General features: G+C 48.6%; 5 non-coding genes and 3 pseudogenes across 5 annotated transcripts; all 8 read left to right on the top strand.

Annotated features, from left to right (window-relative positions):
* The first annotated feature begins 8177 nt into the window (after window positions 1–8177).
* Window positions 8178–8294, top strand: LOC124030208 (annotated as a pseudogene).
* A 256-nt stretch (window positions 8295–8550) lies between these two features.
* Window positions 8551–8669, top strand: LOC124030205 (annotated as a pseudogene).
* A 242-nt stretch (window positions 8670–8911) lies between these two features.
* On the top strand, window positions 8912–9030 carry LOC124030212. The gene has a single exon (XR_006837927.1). It is a non-coding gene; the product is annotated as a 5S ribosomal RNA (ribosomal RNA).
* Window positions 9031–9290: 260 nt separating this feature from the next.
* Window positions 9291–9409, top strand: LOC124030209. The gene has a single exon (XR_006837924.1). It is a non-coding gene; the product is annotated as a 5S ribosomal RNA (ribosomal RNA).
* Window positions 9410–9650: 241 nt separating this feature from the next.
* Window positions 9651–9769, top strand: LOC124030211. Its single transcript, XR_006837926.1, has one exon. It is a non-coding gene; the product is annotated as a 5S ribosomal RNA (ribosomal RNA).
* A 260-nt stretch (window positions 9770–10029) lies between these two features.
* On the top strand, window positions 10030–10148 carry LOC124030204. The gene has a single exon (XR_006837923.1). It is a non-coding gene; the product is annotated as a 5S ribosomal RNA (ribosomal RNA).
* A 242-nt stretch (window positions 10149–10390) lies between these two features.
* On the top strand, window positions 10391–10509 carry LOC124030210. The gene has a single exon (XR_006837925.1). It is a non-coding gene; the product is annotated as a 5S ribosomal RNA (ribosomal RNA).
* A 254-nt stretch (window positions 10510–10763) lies between these two features.
* Window positions 10764–10881, top strand: LOC124030206 (annotated as a pseudogene).
* The last annotated feature ends 249 nt before the right edge of the window (window positions 10882–11130 follow it).

The raw sequence follows: 11130 nt of genomic DNA, 5'->3' as shown, positions 1-11130 counted from the left end.
GTTAGGAGAATGAGGAACAGCTGGGAGCAGGAACGGAACGATAGAGAGAGAGAGCGAGAGAGGGAGAGAGGGAGGGGGAGAGAGAGGGATAGAAAGAGGGAAAGAACCTAATAAGACCAGCAGAGGGAAACGAATAGAAGGGAAGCATAGGGACAATACACGATAATCAATGACAAAACATGACAAATACCATACAACTCTCCTTCCGTGGCTTCCAATTGCTCTTAAATACAAGTACAACTAAATGCATGCTCTTCAACCGATCACTGCCTGCACCTGCCCGCCCGTCCAACATCACTACTCTGGACGGTTCTGACTTATGTGGACAACTACAAATACCTCGGTGTCTGGTTAGACTGTAAACTCTCCTTCCAGACTCACATCAAACATCTCCAATCCAAAGTTAAATCTAGAATTGGCTTCCTATTTCGCAACAAAGCATCCTTCACTCATGCTGCCAAACATAGCCTTGTAAAACTGACCATCCTACCGATCCTTGACTTCGGCGATGTCATTTACAAAATAGCCTCCAACACTCTACTCAGCAAATTGGATGTAGTCTACCACAGTGCCATCTGTTTTGTCACCAAAGCCCCATATACTACCCACCACTGCGACCTGTACGCTCTCGTTGGCTGGCCCTCGCTTCATACTTGTCACCAAACCCACTGGCTCTGTGACAATACAGAGAGGCGGATGCAAGATGCAAGCAACGATGGTTTAATGAATACAATTTACAGCAGCAACAGGACAGACAGACTGTACTCAGACGGAATCCACCCAGGGACTAGGCGCATCTTCCGGTGATAGCGTGCTGAGAAATCCAGGGAGTGTGTCCGGATGGGTAGGAAGGAGCACAGCAGATAATCCACACAAGGGCGGCGAGAGATGAGCACGGACACACGACACAACCTCAGGGAAGTAACAACGATCTGACAACAAGAAACACTGGTTACAGAACATATAAAGGGAAGATAAGTGGTTCCAGCTGGCGCAGACAATCAGGCCGAGATTGGGAACCACGCCCACACAAACACGGGAGAGAGAGAGAGAGAGAGAGAGAGAGAGGGGAGAGAGAGAGAGAGAGAGAGAGAGAGAGAGAGAGAGAGAGAGAGGCAGTGGATTCATGAACCGTGACAATACACCCCCTAGGAACACCTCTTGGCGTTCCCAGGCGACTTACCTGTCGATTGAAATCATCGATAAGGGAGTGATCCATAATGTCCCTAGCAGGTACCCAACTTCTCTCCTCCGGACCGTAACCCTCCCAGTCCACCAGGTACTGGAATCCGCGTCCTCCTACTAGAGTCCAAAATACGATTGACAGAAAAGGTGGGTTCCCCATCAACAAGTAGTGGCGGCGGGGGAACCGGGACCAGCGGGTTAATGCGTGCCTGAAACACAGGTTTTATTTTAGACACATGAAAGGTAGGATGAATTCTCCTATATGCCGGAGGAAGCTTGAGCCGGACCGCCACTGGACTAATGATCCTGGTGACTCTGAACGGGCCGATAAATTTGGGGGCAAGCTTGTTCGAAACGGATTGGAGTGGAATGTTCTTAGTAGAAAGCCACACTCTTTGGCCAACGACGTATACCGGAGGCTTCGACCCGGTGGCGATCGGCCTAGCCTTGGTGCGCGCCCCACCCGGAGAAGAGTCTCAATGGCTCTGCTCCATGCGTGACGGCACCTCTGGATGAAAGCGTGAGCGGAGGGAACAGTGACCTCGGACTCCGTACTGGGAAAGATAGGTGGCTGGTAACCTAAACTACACTCAAACGGAGAGGACCCGTGGCTGCCACTGGCAACGAATTGTGAGCGTACTCAACCATAGAGAGTTGTTGACTCCAGGAAGAGGATTCTTAGAAACCAAACATCGCAACACTCTCCAAATCTTGGTTGGCCCTCTCCGCTTGACCGTTGCTCTGGGGATGAAACCTGAAGACAGGCTGACTTCGCTCCCAGTAACCTACAAAACTCTTGCCAAAACTTGGACACAAATTGGGGCCCCCTGTCAGAAACTATGTCCATCGGCAGGCCATGTAAGCGAAAGACGTGATCCACGACAGTTACCGCTGTCTCTGGCAGATGGTAATTTAGGCAAGGGAATAAAGTGAGCCGCCTTCGAGAACCGGTCCACCACGGTCAAAACAATCGTCTTGCCCTGGGAGGGTGGAAGGCCGGTAACAAAATCTAGCGTGATGTGGGACCAGGGTCTCGAAGGGACCGACAGCGGTTGGAGTAACCCATCTGGGGGTCGATTAGAAGTCTTCCCAGTCGCACAAACCGAGCAAGCCAAGACGTAACTGTGAATGTCACGAGCCATCAGTGGCCACCAAAAGCGTTGCTTAACCAAAAAGCTAGTGCGGCTGACTCCTGGATGACACGCTACGTTGGAGCAATGCCCCACCGAATAACATCAGACCGACACCCCTCCGGCACAAAACAACCGATTAGGCGGGCAACCGGGCGGGAGGCGTTACCCCTTCTAAGGCCGTTTGACCCTCGATTCAACCTCCCATGTGAGTGTGGAGACCACTAGGTCCCGGGTAGGATGCACTCGGGAGTGGATGGGGCGTTCGGAATGGTCAAAAATGCGAGAAAGGGAATCGGGTTTGACATTCTTGGAACCCGGGCGATACAAGAGAGAAGTCAAAACGTCCGAAAAGAGTGCCCACCGCACCTGCCTGGAGTTGAGTCGCTTGGCGGTTCGGATATTCCAAATTTTTGTGATCGGTCCAAACTATAAAAGGTACCCCGACCCCTCTAACCAATGGTGCCACTCCTCCAGTGCTAACTTCACTGCCAACAACTCTCTGTTGCCAATGTCGTAGTTGCGTTCCGCAGGTGATAACCGATGGGAAAGGAACGCGTAAGGGTGCATCTTGTCGTCAGAAGAGGAACGTTGGGAAAGTACCGCACCTACCCCCACTTCTGAAGCGTCCACCTCCACCACGAACTGACGCGAGGGATCGGGAGCTATGAGGACGGGGAGCCGAAACAAAGCGGCTCTTGAGTTTGGCGAATGCAGCCTCGGCTGTATCGGACCACCTGAACGTCACTCTGGGGGAGGTTAAGGCGGTAAGAGGAGCGACTATCTGACTAAAGTTGCGAACGAAACGGCGGTAGAAATTGGCGAATCCCAGAAACCTCTGTAGGGCCTTACGGGAATCTGGGCTTGGCCAATCCACCAGAGCCTTAACCTTGTCAGGATCCATGGTACCTTCAGTCGAGACGATGTAACCTAGGAATGGAACGGATTGTGCATGAAAATGCATTTCACCGCCTTGACAAAAAGTCCATTCTCCAACAACCTCACAAGCACTCGCCTGACGTGCTGAACGTGTTCCTGGAGAGAAGAAGAAAAATCAGTATGTCATCCAGGTAAAACATATATGAACTGATCAATCATATCTCTCAGCACGTCATGGACGAGTGCCTGGAAAACCGCTGGGGAGTTGGATAGCCCAAAAGGCATGACCAAATATTCAAGTGCCCTCTGGGGGTGTTAAACGCGGTCTTCCATTCGTCCCCCCTTATGCGAACCAAATGATATGCATTACGTAAATCCAACTTAGTGAACACGGATGCTCCCTGTAACCTTTCAAAGGCTGAGGACATCAACGGTAAGGGATAGATAAATAGATAAATTCCGGAGTTCTAAATTGAGCAGCTGCTGAAAAATGAGCTCCTGTATTTATTGAGATTTAAATGTTTTTTTAGAGTGAAGTACATCGAAAAAATCAAGAGAACTGCAAGACTCAATAGAAGACAAAACAAGGAACAAACTAAACAAGACAGGCTTTTGAAAAATTAACTATTTTTTCATAAAATTGTACAGTTATCTTAGCTAGGTGAATTGCTAGCAGAATTGTTTACTTGTTGCTAAGCAGTTGCTAGGGACTCTCCTGGAAGAAGCTAGCTAGCTTACAAAGAATAACAACAAAAAATATCTAGTTAACAGAAGAAAGGAAGACAAAATAAGGACAAAGAAGGACAGAAGAAAAAGGAAAGAGAGACAACAAAGTGAAACAGTCAGCACTTCTATTGCAACTTCGTATTTCGTCGTCCTAACGTAGTCTACACTGCTATCTGCCCAGCAGCTAGCCAGCTAGCAAACGTCCACACGTCTATCGAATAGCAGCACTGTAGAAACTATTACACTCAACTGAACGACTTGAATAGTGTAGTGTTAGCTAGCTACATAGTTGTCTTTGCTGTCTTCGTATCCAAGATAATTGTGTAGTTTAGAGCGTGTAGTCTTAGAGTGATTATCTTAATTTACCGAGGTTAGCTAGCCAGCTTTTTGTCGTCCTTAACGTAGGAGACACTGCTAGCTAGCCAACAGCCAGCAACGTCTACTGAATAGAACTTCCGCGCACTCAACAACCGGTCGATTCCGCTTCGCTCCACAGGTAGTATCACATTTTCATTTCATTTCATTACAGCACAACGGTTTGATTTGTTTGATCGTAGCTAGCTACATAGCTAGCTACATAGCCGTCTGTGTATCAAAGATAATTGTGTAGTCTAGAGCGATTTTCTAGGTTAGCTAGCCAGCTATTGTCGTTTTAACGCAACGTAACGTAATCAACACTGCTAGCTAGCCAGCTAGCCCCCGAATAGCAGCATTGTAGAAACTACTACACTCAACGGAACGACTTGATTAGTGTAGTGTCAACAACGCAGCCACTGTCAGCTAGCCTACAAAGTCAACAACGCAGCCACTGCCAGCTAGCCTACTTCAGCAGTACTGTATCATTTTTAATAATTTTAGTCAATAAGATTCTCTGCTACGTAAGCTTAACTTTCTGAACATTCGAGACGTGTAGTCCACTTGTCATTCCAATCTCCTTGCATTAGCGTAGCCTCTTCTGTAGCCTGTCAACTATGTGTCTGTCTATCCCTGTTCTCTCCTCTCTGCACAGACCATACAAACGCTCCACACCGCGTGGCTGCTGCCACCCTAATCTGGTGGTCCCAGCGCCGCACGACCCACGGAGTTCCAGGTCTCCGGTAGCCTCTGGAACTGCCGATCTGCAGCCAACAAGGCAGAGTTCATCTCAGCCTATGCCTCCCTCCAGTCCCTCGACTTCTGGCACTGACAGAAACATGGATCACCACAGATAACACTGCGACTCTACTGCTCTCTCTTAGTCCGCCCACGTGTTCCCGCACACCCCGAGAGCTTCTGGTCAGCGGGGTGGTGGCATAGGGATCCCTTATCTCTCCCATGTGGTCATTCTCTTTTCTCCCCTTACCCATCTGTCTATCGCCTCCTTTGAATTTCATGCTGTCACAGTTACCAGCCCTTTCAAGCTTAACATCCTTATCATTTATCGCCCTCCAGGTCCCCTCGGAGAGTTCATCAATGAGCTTGATGCCTTGATAAGCTCCTTTCCCCGGACGGCTCACCTCTCACAGTTCTGGGTGACTTTAACCTCCCCACGTCCTACCTTTGACTCATTCCTCTCTGCCTCCTTCTTTCCACTCCCTCTCCTCTTTTGACCTCACCCTCTCACCTTCCCCTACTCACAAGGCAGGCAATACGCTCGACCTCATCTTTTTACTAGATGCTGTTCTTCCCACTAACCTCATTGCAACTCCCCTCCAAGTCTCCGACCACTACCTTGTATCCTTTTCCCTCTCGCTCTCATCCAACACTTCCCACACTGCCCCTACTGGATGGTATCGCGCCGTCCCAACCTTCGCTCTCTCTCCCCGCTACTCTCTCCTCTTCCATCCTATCATCTCTTCCCTCTGCTCAAACCTTCTCCAACCTATCTCCTGATTCTGCCTCCTCAACCCTCCTCTCCTCCCTTTCTGCATCCTTTGACTCTCTATGTCCCCCTATCTTCCAGGCCGGCTCGGTCCTCCCTCCCGCTCCGTGGCTTGACGACTCAATGCGAGCTCACAGAACAGGGCTCCGGAAGGCCGAGCGGAAATGGAGGAAAACTCGCCTCCTGCGGACCTGGCATCCTTTCACTCCCTCCTCTCTACATTTTCCTCCTCTGTCTCTGCTGCTAAAGCCACTTTCTACCACTCTAAATTCCAAGCATCTGCCTCTAACCCTAGGAAGCTCTTTGCCACATTCTCCTCCCTCCTGAATCCTCCCTCCCCCTCCCCCTCCTCCCTCTCTGCAGATGACTTCGTCAACCATTTTGAAAAGAAGATCGACGACATCCGATCCTCGTTTGCTAAGTCAAACAACACCGCTGGTTCTGCTCACACTGCCCTACCCTGTGCTCTGACCTCTTTCTCCCCTCTCTCTCCAGATGAAATCTCGCGTCTTGTGACGGCCGGCCGCCCAACAACCTGCCCGCTTCGACCCTATCCCCTCCTCTCTTCTCCAGACCATTTCCGGAGACCTTCTCCCTTACCTCACCCTCGCTCATCAACTTATCCCTGACCGCTGGCTACGTCCCTTCCGTCTTCAAGAGAGCGAGAGTTGCACCCCTTCTGAAAAAACCTACACTCGATCCCTCCGATGTCAACAATTACAGACCAGTATCCCTTCTTTCTTTTCTCTCCAAAACTCTTGAACGTGCCGTCCTTGGCCAGCTCTCCCGCTATCTCTCTCAGAATGACCTTCTTGATCCAAATCAGTCAGGTTTCAAGACTAGTCATTCAACTGAGACTGCTCTTCTCTGTATCACGGAGGCGCTCCGCACTGCTAAAGCTAACTCTCTCTCCTCTGCTCTCATCCTTCTAGACCTATCGGCTGCCTTCCGATACTGTGAACCATCAGATCCTCCTCTCCACCCTCTCCGAGTTGGGCATCTCCGGCGCGGCCCACGCTTGATTCGTCCTACCTGACAGGTCGCTCCTACCAGGTGGCGTGGCGAGAATCTGTCTCCTCACCACGCGCTCTCACCACTGGTGTCCCCCAGGGCTCTGTTCTAGGCCCTCTCCTATTCTCGCTATACACCAAGTCACTTGGCTCTGTCATAACCTCACATGGTCTCTCCTATCATTGCTATGCAGACGACACACAATTAATCTTCTCCTTTCCCCCTTCTGATGACCAGGTGGCGAATCGCATCTCTGCATGTCTGGCAGACATATCAGTGTGGATGACGGATCACCACCTCAAGCTGAACTTCGGCAAGACGGAGCTGCTCTTCCTCCCGGGGAAGGACTGCCCGTTCCATGATCTCGCCATCACGGTTGACAACTCCATTGTGTCCTCCTCCCAGAGCGCTAAGAACCTTGGCGTGATCCTGGACAACAAACTGTCGTTCTCAACTAACATCAAGGCGGTGGCCCGTTCCTGTAGGTTCATGCTCTACAACATCCGCAGAGTACGACCCTGCCTCACACAGGAAGCGGCGCAGGTCCTAATCCAGGCACTTGTCATCTCCCGTCTGGATTACTGCAACTCGCTGTTGGCTGGGCTCCCCTGCCTGTGCCATTAAACCCCTACAACTCATCCAGAACGCCGCAGCCCGTCCTAGTGTTCAACCTTCCCAAGTTCTCTCCACGTCACCCCGCTCCTCCGCTCTCTCCACTGGCTTCCAGTTGAAGCTCGCATCCGCTACAAGACCATGGTGCTTGCCACACGGAGCTGTGAGGGGAACGGCACCTCAGTACCTCCAGGCTCTGATCAGGCCCTACACCCAAATAAGGGCACTGCGTTCATCCACCTCTGACCTGCTCGCCTCCCTACCACTGAGGAAGTACAGTTCCCGCTCAGCTCAGTCAAAACTGTTCGCTCTGGCTCCCAATGGTGGAACAAACTCCCTCGACGCCAGGACAGCGGGAGTCAATCACCACCTTCCGGAGACACCTGAAACCCCACCTCTTTAAGGAATACCTAGGATAGGATAAAGTAATCCTTCTCACCCTCCCTCCCCCCTTAAAATATTTAGATGCACTATTGTAAAGTGGTTGTTCCACTGGATGTCATAAGGTGAATGCACCAATTTGTAAGTCGCTCTGGATAAGAGCGTCTGCTAAATGACTTAAATGTAAATGTAAATGTAATGTAAATGTAAATAAGTAAGCAAGGTTAGTTTGTATTTCATCCAACAATCTGTGCTACAAATTATGGCTACAGTATATGCAAGTTCTTCCACTTTTTGAGTGACACAAAGATGCTTATCGACATGGTGAAAATGCAACAGCTGTTAATCACACTCACTTGGACTTTATATAGTGCACCAAGAGATAGCTTCTTGCTTACGACCACACCGGCCTAGTCGCCTGATCTCTTCTGATCTCGGAAGCTAAGCAGGTTCGGGCCTGGTTGGTACTTGGATGGGAGACCGCCTGGGAATACCAGGTGCTGTAAGCTTTGCCACTCTGTTGGAATTTCAACTCTTTGTCCGTTTCTTCCCACAAGGCTGAAATATGTGCCGTCGCTTTGAAATAAGTAAGCAAGGTTAGTTTGTATTTCATCCAACAATCTGTGCTACAAATTATGGCTACAGTATATGCAAGTTCTTCCACTTTTTGAGTGACACAAAGATGCTTATCGACATGGTGAAAATGCAACAGCTGTTAATCACACTCACTTTGACTTTATATAGTGCACCAAGCGATAGTTTCTCACTTACGACCACACCGGCCTGAGTACGCCTGATCTCGTCTGATCTCGGAAGCTAAGCAGGTTCGGGCCTGGTTAGTACTTGGATTGGAGACCGCCTGGGAATACCAGGTGCTGTAAGCTTTTTGTCAACCCTTTGTCCGTTTCTTCCCACAAGGCTGAAATATGTGCCATCGCTTTGAAATAAGTAAGCAAGGTTAGTTTGTATTTCATCCAACAATCTGTGCTACAAATTATGGCTACAGTATATGCAAGTTCTTCCACTTTTTGAGTGACACAAAGATGCTTATCGACATGGTGAAAATGCAACAGCTGTTAATCACACTCACTTGGACTTTATATAGTGCACCAAGAGATAGCTTCTCGCTTACGACCACACTGGCCTGAGTACGCCTGATCTCGTCTGAGCTCGGAAGCTAAGCAGGTTCGGGCCTGGTTAGTACTTGGATGGGAGACCGCCTGGGAATACCAGGTGCTGTAAGCTTTTTACCACTGTCTATTGGAATTTCAACTCTTTGTCCGTTTCTTCCCACAAGGCTGAAATATGTGCCGTCGCTTTGAAATAAGTAAGCAAGGTTAGTTTGTATTTCATCCAACAATCTGTGCTACAAATTATGGCTACAGTATATGCAAGTTCTTCCACTTTTTGAGTGACACAAAGATGCTTATCGACATGGTGAAAATGCAACAGCTGTTAATCACACTCACTTTGACTTTATATAGTGCACCAAGCGATAGTTTCTCGCTTACGACCACACCGGCCTGAGTACGCCTGATCTCGTCTGATCTCGGAAGCTAAGCAGGTTCGGGCCTGGTTAGTACTTGGATGGGAGACCGCCTGGGAATACCAGGTGCTGTAAGATTTTGTCAACCCTTTGTCCGTTTCTTCCCACAAGGCTGAAATATGTGCCATCGCTTTGAAATAAGTAAGCAAGGTTAGTTTGTATTTCATCCAACAATCTGTGCTACAAATTATGGCTACAGTATATGCAAGTTCTTCCACTTTTTGAGTGACACAAAGATGCTTATCGACATGGTGAAAATGCAACAGCTGTTAATCACACTCACTTGGACTTTATATAGTGCACCAAGAGATAGCTTCTCGCTTACGACCACACTGGCCTGAGTACGCCTGATCTCGTCTGAGCTCGGAAGCTAAGCAGGTTCGGGCCTGGTTAGTACTTGGATGGGAGACCGCCTGGGAATACCAGGTGCTGTAAGCTTTTTGTCACTGTCTATTGGAATTTCAACTCTTTGTCCGTTTCTTCCCACAAGGCTGAAATATGTGCCGTCGCTTTGAAATAAGTAAGCAAGGTTAGTTTGTATTTCATCCAACAATCTGTGCTACAAATTATGGCTACAGTATATGCAAGTTCTTCCACTTTTTGAGTGACACAAAGATGCTTATCGACATGGTGAAAATGCAACAGCTGTTAATCACACTCACTTTGACTTTATATAGTGCACCAAGAGATAGTTTCTCGCTTATGACCACACCGGCCTGAGTACGCCTGATCTCGTCTGATCTCGGAAGCTAAGCAGGTTCGGGCCTGGTTAGTACTTGGATGGGAGACCGCCTGGGAATACCAGGTGCTGTAAGCTTTTTGTCAACCCTTTGTCCGTTTCTTCCCACAAGGCTGAAATATGTGCCGTCGCTTTGAAATAAGTAAGCAAGGTTAGTTTGTATTTCATCCAACAATCTGTGCTACAAATTATGGCTACAGTATATGCAAGTTCTTCCACTTTTTGAGTGACACAAAGATGCTTATCGACATGGTGAAAATGCAACAGCTGTTAATCACACTCACTTGGACTTTATATAGTGCACCAAGAGATAGCTTCTCGCTTACGACCACACCGGCCTGAGTACGCCTGATCTTGTCTGATCTCGGAAGCTAAGCAGGTTCGGGCCTGGTTAGTACTTGGATGGGAGACCGCCTGGGAATACCAGGTGCTGTAAGCTTTTTACCACTGTCTATTGTCAACTCTTTGTCCGTTTCTTCCCACAAGGCTGAAATATGTGCCGTCGCTTTGAAATAAGTAAGCAAGGTTAGTTTGTATTTCATCCAACAATCTGTGCTACAAATTATGGCTACAGTATATGCAAGTTCTTCCACTTTTGAGTGACACAAAGATGCTTATCGACATGGTGAAAATGCAACAGCTGTTAATCACACTCACTTTGACTTTATATAGTGCACCAAGAGATAGTTTCTCGCTACGACCACACCGGCCTGAGTACGCCTGATCTCGTCTGATCTCGGAAGCTAAGCAGGTTCGGGCCTGTTTAGTACTTGGATGGGAGACCGCCTGGGAATACCAGGTGCTGTAAGCTTTGTCAACCCTTTGTCCGTTTCTTCCCACAAGGCTGAAATATGTGCCATCGCTTTGAAATAAGTAAGCAAGGTTAGTTTGTATTTCATCCAACAATCTGTGCTACAAATTATGGCTACAGTATATGCAAGTTCTTCCACTTTTGAGTGACACAAAGATGCTTATCGACATGGTGAAAATGCAACAGCTGTTAATCACACTCACTTGGACTTTATATAGTGCACCAAGAGATACTTTCTCGCTTACGACC

This window comes from Oncorhynchus gorbuscha, unplaced genomic scaffold (assembly GCF_021184085.1).
Source record: "Oncorhynchus gorbuscha isolate QuinsamMale2020 ecotype Even-year unplaced genomic scaffold, OgorEven_v1.0 Un_scaffold_9905, whole genome shotgun sequence".
NCBI lineage: Eukaryota > Metazoa > Chordata > Actinopteri > Salmoniformes > Salmonidae > Oncorhynchus > Oncorhynchus gorbuscha.
This window is presented reverse-complemented; position numbering and strand designations above follow the sequence as displayed.